The sequence below is a fragment of the Peromyscus maniculatus genome, chromosome 15, assembly GCF_049852395.1.
Source record: "Peromyscus maniculatus bairdii isolate BWxNUB_F1_BW_parent chromosome 15, HU_Pman_BW_mat_3.1, whole genome shotgun sequence".
Taxonomy (NCBI): Eukaryota; Metazoa; Chordata; class Mammalia; order Rodentia; family Cricetidae; genus Peromyscus; species Peromyscus maniculatus.
In genome coordinates, this window is record NC_134866.1 from 62,654,116 (window position 1) to 62,663,596 (window position 9,481).

Genomic DNA, 9,481 nt, shown 5'->3' on the forward strand with positions numbered 1-9,481 from the left:
ATAATGTTTGAAATGCAATCTGCAATTTATTACTAAGTTATCAATTAATGCTGAGAATATTCCACATTTGACATTGTTTAAGTTTCACATAAGTCCAGCAAAGGAAAAAATGAGAACTATACATCTGGTTAACTCACTGGGTTATAGATTTACAATTAAAATTTGACCAGGCTTTAGATACTTAAGCATTTAATTGACCATATAATTCTGAAACATGTTACAAAGATTCTATTATAGAAAATACATAGTTAAAGGTACATACCTAAATAATGACAACTCTTGCCCATCAAATTCTAGTTTTATTTTAATTTCTTTTTTTTTAAAGAAAGGATTACTCTTGACTCAGAGACATAATCTCTTAAAACATACCATGTGTGTGTTTTGCGCATGCAAAAGAGCAGCCTTAATTGGGTTCACTGTATTGTTTGGCTTCTTTCGCTGCTGTTTTCTGTATTCTGCCGTTCTTTACAGAAGAATTAGTTCCATGCCTGGTGAAGGCCGGAGATCATGTTATTGGAAAGAAGGCCTGGATGGTCCAGAGTGAACCCTGCCACACATGTGAACTAGAACAGTCCCAGTTTATTTACTGTGTAGAAAATAACACAAACTATCTCAGCTTTTGCTCGTAGCATCAAGACTTGTAAGATATGCTTTTTCTAGTTTGCTGAAAAGAGACCTTATAAAGTATGCAGTGAAAAGAAACAGGCAATAGAATCATTGCTGATGATTTATTTTGGTTCAATGAGCCAACATCTTGTTGTTTGGGTACCATAAGCCAAAAATAATGGTTGTTTTTCATTTTAATGAGAGTGGTAATAATATACTACTTAGAAGATTTGTCAATCATGTAGACAGAGACTTCTTAGAGAAGTCCAAGACTGGGCGCCACAGGAATTCCAAACCTTATCTTATTCTGAAGATCTGAGTTTCTGGTTCAGGTGTACCAGGAGATTCGAAGTCTCATTTGATGAGTAAAGATAGTGCAAAGCACTGGGTCATTTTCATTCACTTCTGACATGATGGCCATCATTCCTTTCGTCCCCATCTTTTAATTTCAACCTATTATTTTTATTTAAGTATAAACGATTCTTTTTACTATAAGGCAATTTATTCAACCTGACTTCATGCACAGTTGTGCTTAAATTTTGTTTCTTCTTCTTCCTCCCCTGCTTTTGTCATCAACACTCTAGACTTCAGGAGAGCTCACTCCCCCAACCATCTTGCTATATGATCACTGCTATAACGCATTCTTATTAACTATGCCTATGAGAAAGAGTAAAGAAATAAAAATGTGAAATAATTGCAATATACAACTTTTCATTGTTTGTTCTTAGAATATAATTAGATAGCAAGAATCATTTGGGGAATAGCATTTGTTCAAAGCACAATTTTTAATCATCTGTTCTATGCATGTGACTTTTACACATTTTAATACAAACAGAAACACCCAATGCTTGTCCTCAAGGATAACTGAGCTACCCATTAGTCATGAATAGAAGTGTGTAAATTCCTCTCAAGTTTTAGGAAAGAACTATCTTAATTTTTGTTAGGACTCAAAGAATATTAAGCAACCACTTCAATTCTCATGCTTAAATGCATTTGAGTCCAGCCTTAATTTTTACTTCCTTTCCCTATCAAAGAATTTTCACCTCTTATGCCTTTGTTTACTTACATATGTCTCAAAACGTTCAAACCCTTCTCAATTTCTACCAACATCTTATCATCTTTAAAATATGTAAATATGCATACATACTCAGAGAATCACACACATACACACAGAAACATACACACAGAGAAATACACACACACACACATACACACACGAAGGAAATACACACGTTCATGCACACCTACACAGAGAAATGCACACACATACACACAGAGAGAAATAAATACAAAGAGAAATACACACACAAAGAAAATACACACACATACACACCTACACAGAGAAATGCACACATATGCAGAGAAAGAGAGATTGAGTGAGAGAGAGAGATACACACAAATGCACACACATGCACACAGAAATACACACATGCACAAACACCCACACACAGAGAAACACACACGAACAAGCAGATTGATGGCATTACGCATTTATGCTTTCCAATCTGAAGCATGTTAGAATCCTCATTTTTATATGCTGTTAATTGAATCCTTTTCCAGCCACCACAGAGGCAATTCAAAACTGCCAACAGTCTCACCCACATCCTTGCCCCGCCCCACACACCTCTCTTTACATCTCCAGCCTTTAATAGCACACAGGCTACAAGGGTAGCACAGTTATCTCCTGCCTCTTCCCAGGCTCCTCTTGTCCTCAAGAGTTCATATGCCAAGTTATCTACACTAGCACTCTCTTTCCTTCCTTCCTTACCTCAGATCTCAGATGGGTCCTTTATAATGAAATGCTGCACTGAGTCCCAGCAGGCCCCATGGTTTGCATTTCTTTTCATGAGCTGTTACTTATATTTTTCACAGCAACTCTAAAACATTTACCCATGCTGCTTACCCTCTGCTCACCACTGCCTTTCTTGGTCCATTCATTCCCTTACTCAGGTTTCATTGAGACAATGGCAAATATCATCTAAAATGATTCCTTGAGCTCATGTCATGCCACATACATACTCTCACATGAACTTGCCTATGTTGGTCTACCACCTTTCCCAAATATTTTTAGTCTCAAAGAAAGATAATGTTTCTTCTCATTAAGATGAATGTCTCTCCAAGATGAAGCACATTCTTTCTTACCTTGTAAAGGAGTCAGTTTTTTTCCTTAATACTGAAATGCTTTATCTGTCTCCTTTCCTTCCCACTCAAATAGTTGAAGATAACCTATCCATCATTACCATTTCACAAAATAACCATAAGAACTTCTCATATGAATCCTTCATTGTTTTCAAACTACTGACGTATTTTCTTGTTAAATAGCATGTTTCTATAGGCATTTTTGAACATCGCTTTGCCTGTATTTCTTCACTCTATTGCCTTCTGGCTTTTCCACCATAACTTGGTACCTCTAGATACAGCTAAAATGAGCAAAACAATGCCTCCCTCTAATTTGTGGTTGATCTTTTCAAGGTTTCAACTACCTCTGAACAATTTGGTTCAGACCTACTAAACAGAAAAATTCTAGAAATAAACCATTCACCAGTTTTAAATAGCAAATCATCCTACATAAATATGAAGTAATTTATCATAGTCAGAGTCCATCATATACTGAAGGTGAAGCATTACTCTTTCCATAGTATCACATTCTATACAGTACCAGTCTGGCTCTTCTGGTTAGTGCTTTGTCAACTTAACACAGGCTAGAGTCATCCAGGAAGAGGAAACCGCAATTAAGAAAATGCTCCATAGATTGTTCTGTAGGCAAGTCTGTGCAGGCATTTTCTTGATTAGTGATTGATGTGGGATGGCCCAGCCCAACATGGGTGTTACCACATCTGGGTAGTTGGTCCTAAGCTATGAAAAAGCAGCTGTGAAAGCCATGGAGAACACCATGAACAGTGTTCCTTCATGACTTCTGCTTCAGTTTCTCACCCTAGCCTTCTTTCATTGAATGCCTGGCCTGTCTTCAGTATAGACTAGAGCTGTAAGCTGATATGAACCCTTCCTCTTCAAGTTTCTTCTGGGTACGATGTTTATCACAGAAGTGGAAACTTAACCAAGACATAAATTGATTACGGATTCACAAGATACTGTTGTGACAGACCTGACCATGTTGTTTGAGGGATGACTGTAAAGGATTTCTGGTACTTCCATCTGGAAAAGCCATAGAGTGTTCAGAGCTTAATGAACTGTTGTAAGAACCTGAAAGAAAATGCAGATAATGGAGATCTGACTTGTGACATTTAAGAAGGGAGAAAAGACTCCACTCAGCCAATCAAGTGATATTTTTATTTGAGAATATGTGATTCTGGTTAGCTAGGGCTGGAGAATCAGCTGTGATAAAGAAAAGTCCGGCATCACTGAAGTAAAATCTTCTGAGATGTATTTTGTCAGGGTCAACACAGAAGCTGTAATAAAGAAAAAGGTCATCTCATGCTTGTAGCCAAATTTAGTTCTGTGTAAGAGTTACACAGGTGATGTTGGTTTTGAAGGCAAGAAGGGGTCACAGAGAACAGCTGAGGCTTGGCACTGTGTGGCTGGGTTAAAGTCCCTGAAGAAAGGCTGAGAGAGGTCACTGGTGAGTATGCAGCCTCCGATGAGGTGGAGACCACAGCATACTGGAGATACCAATGCCATGAGACAACCATGAAGGAGAGCAGCATATGTGTATTTGAGATGGCCTGAATCTTCAAGACAAGCTGTGCATGCTGTTAATGGCAGGTCAGGAGAAGTGGAGTTGCCTAGGCCTTTTGTAGCCCAGAAAATTTTTAGTTCCAGAAGCCAGACATGAAGCTATTTATACTGTCACAGTTTTGTAATATTTTTCTTTGATTTGTGACTATGCGCTGGTTCCTCCCTCTTGGAATAAGAAAACATAAAATTTATTTTTCTTATTTTACAGGGGCCTACAGTTGAAAAACTTCGGACTTTTAAAGAGCTGTTTGGTATTTTAAAGAGAATGAAAAAATTTAAAGTATTTGAATTTTTAAAGACTGGTACTTTTAAAAGTTGGAATGTTTTAGATTGTGATGTGTTGGTATTAATTTGAGAACTTGGGGATAAACAAGAAAGTAGAGGTTAATGTTCAATAATAATGCTTTGGTGTTTCAAGTTGACAAGGGGTCAATTGCGTTGATAAGGTTTTAGTCAACTTGATACAAACTGGAGTCTTCTGGAATGGAGGAACCAAAAGTGAGAAATTGACTCCAGTAGAGGGCCATTAATTTTTCTCAATTAATGGTTGATGTGGAAGGGCCTGGCAAACTGTGGGCAGTGCCCTCTGGACAGCAGATTCTGAGTTGTATTTAAAAAACAAAACAGACTGAGCAAGGCATGGGGAGCAATCCAGTAAGTAACCTTCCTGCACAGCATATGATTGGGGTTCTACCTTGGTATTTCTGCATTGATTTCATGCCCTCCCTTCCGTTCACGATGGACTACACTGTAAGATGAAATAGACCCTTGCTCCCCAAGTTGATTTTAGTCATGTTTATCACGGCAGTGGAATCTAACGAAAGCACTGGCCACAACTTGGAAATCATTAGTCACCAGATCAACTATCAAAGTAAAACAGTGCTTGTGTTCAAGTGACTTTATCTGTACAGAAGTATTGATGTTTGCAATTTGGATATGCCAAAGACAGGCTGCAAAGTATGTCCTTTAAGTCAGCAGGAAATCATTTCAAGATAAATAAATAGAGGGACAAACAGGTAACAGGATTACTAAGATTCATAGTTGCTCTGGTTAATCTCTTACTATGCCTAACACAGAAATTAAATATCATCACAGGTATGTGTGAATAATAAAAAATACACATAATGGTAGGGATTTCCTGTAATTCAGGTATACCCAGGAGACCTGAATCTATCTCCTACAATTAAAGACAAACTTCAGCTGATTCTTCCTCACAAATCCTTGTTGTTGTTTTTTGTTTTGTTTTTTACTGTCATTGCAGTTTGTCTTGACGTTTCCTCTATGTATGACCCTATTTTTCTTTTCTTTTTTCTTATTCTTGCTACTTCTAATTTACCTGCTTATTAAACACATATTGGAATCTCCCAGGATCTGATCCTTGTTATAGTCTATACATCTCTGAAGAGAAGAATTCTGATATCAATATTTTAGAGATAGCCTTATGCATAACTTGTTTACCTGTGGTTTTAAAGTCAAGGATATTTAACAGTTCCTTAAAGGCAGTTGCTGAATATTACCATCTATGATCCTCCTGTCTGCCAAACACATGCAACAAAATTGTTTCATCTAACTAGACGAAGAACCAAGATGAGGATGGAAGCATCTTATTTTCAAGTCTCTGTATCTTTTAGCACCCTTGGTAGTCTTGGCAACCCTTACTACTTAGTAATGATTTGAAACCTGTTATCTAGGTTCATCTTGATTTGGCTAACATTTATACGACTACACTTTATTGGACATGTTTATAACTATGCCCTATGGTCTACCACCTAGCACCCTGATCTTACAAGGTACACAGTGTCAGCCTTGTTAGTTCTTGGATAGGAGATGCCTTAGTGCTTCCATTCTAGGGAAGGGTTTTCTCCTCTCAGTTAATCCTCCTAGAAATATTTTCGTAGAAGCACTGAGAGATATGTCTCTTAGTTGATTATAGATTTCCTCAGGTTAAAAATCAAGACTAACTATACCACTTCACTTCATTCTACACTCCTCTGTTCAGAGCACCATTCCCAAAGCAGGTTTGGATGACAGTTATTAAAATACTTCCTCCTGCTCATAGGAATGGGTTCTGCTTATCTTTCCATAGCCATCACTTGAAACCCCCTATATAAGTCATGAAATATAGTCACAGCAAAGTACAATGCTCCTACATACAAACTTAGCGGCCTTTGCCATTGGTGCCTAAGTTGAGTACTTCCACTTTACATACACTCCCAGGGGTGTCTCTCACACACTTTTGCATTTTCTTCTGCTCTTGAAAATACTTAAGAAATAGAATCTTATTTGCCTTTGGATATCAAATGCAAATCACAGTGCTGGCTTCTGGAACTCAGAAAATTTTGATGAGGGAACAAAGTCAGTCATTATGCACATTGAAATCATAGAATTTTCTGATTATAGTCCTTTGAGAAAATGGCAAGTCCATGGAGGAGAGAAGTGAAGGCATGTGAATGGATCTGAATCCAGTGCAAGTCTTTGGATTTGCTGGACCTAACATATGCATAAAACAAGTTCTTTCAATCAGATTTTTATTTCACTGTTCTGTTTAGTTAGAATTAACCACTCTTTTCTCTAAAACTTTGTCTCTGAGTTAATTATTGGAATTCCAACTTCCTCTTTTAAAAGTGCACTAACAGCTCCTAAGCAAACTAAAAAGTGAAAGCCGTGGAAACAGTCTGATTGTTTGCAAGACATGAGAGCTTCAATGTGCCTATGAGCTTACCCAAGAAACAAGTTCACTACTGCAAGCTTATAAAACGCTACAAAGAATGAGCCTGCTTTACCATGATGTTACATGCTTTTAATTTTTCAGGGCTGTAAAATAGCCTTGATCAACTGTTTTCCCCCCATAAGGTTCTACTTTAAGACCTCCATATGCTCAGCTTTAATAATCTGCTTCCAAAACTAGGAACCTTTCCAAATATGAGTTATGGAAATATTGTGCTTCTTATTAAAAACAACATAAAAATAGCTATCTGAAGCCCAGGTATCAGAACACATAGTGGCAGATCCATGTGAAAGGGTCTGTATGAAGAATTACGGCTTCAAGTCACTTTTACTGTGGCAGTTTAACTTGTTTCACTAGAAGTGAAAATTGCTATGACAAATATGTCACTATGGAGGTCAAATGGTAATTTGCACATGCTAAACAGCTCAGCAGGAAATTACATGTGATCCCTAAAATCACTAGCATTCCCACCAGAAATCGTTTTAGAAGACATGGAGGTCACATGGATTGCGTTAGGGATAAAACTCTTTCAAACATATGTTCTACCATCCCCTTGGGAGGAAGAAATTGGAAGGTATGGAGGGAGGTCTGATGAAGGTGTTTGAAATGGAAGAAATATTACAATTTAGTGTGGTTAGAGGAAAGGGAACTAAAGTATCTTGTCATCCGAGACCAATGAAAAATATCCACTCACCTTGTTTGAGTCTTCAAATACTATCTTGTTACTCTTTACCTAAAAAGATCCACTTATATTAATGTATTTTATGAAAATGTATTGTGTCCTTAATAAAAAATATAGTATGAAAAATATTCTGTAGATGATTTAAAATGTCACCTTATAATGATTCGCTCTGCTATCCTAGCAAATTGTCTCACTTAAATCTCCCTTCTCCAGACAGTAGGACTGAACGTTGACTGGTGGCCTGTGTTCCGGTGGCCTGTATTCTGGTGGCCTGTGTTCCGGTGGCCTGTGTTCCGGTGATATGGATCGAGATGCAGTGGAAGGGTCTTGACAAAGAGCACATCTATGTTGAAGAATGGGGCATTCAGTCAAGGACACCAGGCAAACAGATTTTAAATGTCACAAAAACACTTTCTGGAAGTACTTATGTGATTCTTTTTGTATCCAATCATAAGTCCATGTAAAACTTTCTTATGTCAAACAGCTCAGGAGACAAATGGTATTTAATGTCCCACTGTAATTGCAAAACTCCCATCATAAAAACTTTTCCTTCTATCTTCTCACTTTCCTCTGGTCTAGTGTAGCATTTCCCACATCTGGAAACATACTCATTCTATGAGTTCTTTAAACAACATATATCTTGTCCCAGGGACTATGGAGCATTAGATAATGGTAATGGTAATGGGCAAGAAGCATGTTAACTCTTACTAAGAAGTCTTTGCTTGAACCAGACTAAACTAAATGAGAATGAAGTAGAAAAGGAAGCTTTAATTGCTGGGAAAATATTAAGGCATAATCACCTAGCCTAAGTTGAATGATAAGAACACCCTGGGGGACAGAATACCTCTAGACTAAGACACAAAGAAAGTGAGTTTTGATGCAGAGATGGGACAATATTTCTCACCACAAACATAGAACAAACAATAGCCTAGATGTGATATGTACCCTAGTTCATTCAAGAAAATAGTTTCATGCTTCTAAAGCCTCGAACTCATGGGAAAACTGAGTAAGTACTGGACTGGGTAGTGGTGCTGGGACACTTAGAAGCCAAAGTCCATCATCTTTAGTGCAGTGGGAAGGCTCTGGAAGGTTTTGTAGGAGTTTAGAAAACAGCTTTACATTTTAAGACATCTTGATTGGACCATGAATAAGAAGTCTCCAAGTCTAGAGGATAAGAGGGCATTAGAAAACTGTTGGAGTGATTGGTTGAGGAATAACTGTGATCTGGATGGAAGCTGTGGCAGAGAATAGCCATAACCAAGTGTTCCATATACAGAGAGAAACTAATGTTATAATAAGAAACCCTCTTGAGGTGTGTGATTGAACTACGAGAAACTAAAACAATAATAAGTGAAGTAATTTTAAAAAAAATGCTTGAAGAGAAGGCAGGTTCAAATGACAAGAATACAGAGCACTTCAGAGGAACATATGATAATATGTATCCAATATTCTTGAAATATAAGGTAAAGTGCAGAGCACCACTCATTAAAGTGTTTGCCTCACATGCATGAAGACCTGTCGCATACATCAAAAATCCAGGTGCAATGGCATGCACCTATAATCCCTGTGCTGGGGTAGATACAGGCAGGTCCTTGGGGCTTTATGACTAACCAGTCTAGTCCAATACAGATTCAGTGAGAGAGTTTATCTCTAAAAAAGCATGTGGAGAATCACTTGAGGAAGTGAAAAAAGAATGAGAACCTTGAGACAAGATTAGGAACACTCCAAATTACAGGCAGAGGCAACGCCAAGGGAGATAAGGAGGTGGT

At 37.7% G+C, this 9,481-nt stretch overlaps 1 long non-coding RNA gene across 1 annotated transcript; it reads right to left on the reverse strand.

Moving 5' to 3' along the window:
- Positions 1 to 3,886: 3,886 nt before the first annotated feature.
- On the reverse strand, positions 3,887 to 7,956 carry LOC121822966 (uncharacterized). The gene is made up of 3 exons (XR_006064279.2): positions 7,866 to 7,956; positions 7,725 to 7,763; positions 3,887 to 4,016 (listed from the first exon to the last, which is right to left on the reverse strand). It is a non-coding gene; the product is annotated as an uncharacterized LOC121822966 (long non-coding RNA).
- Between the last annotated feature and the right edge of the window lie 1,525 nt (positions 7,957 to 9,481).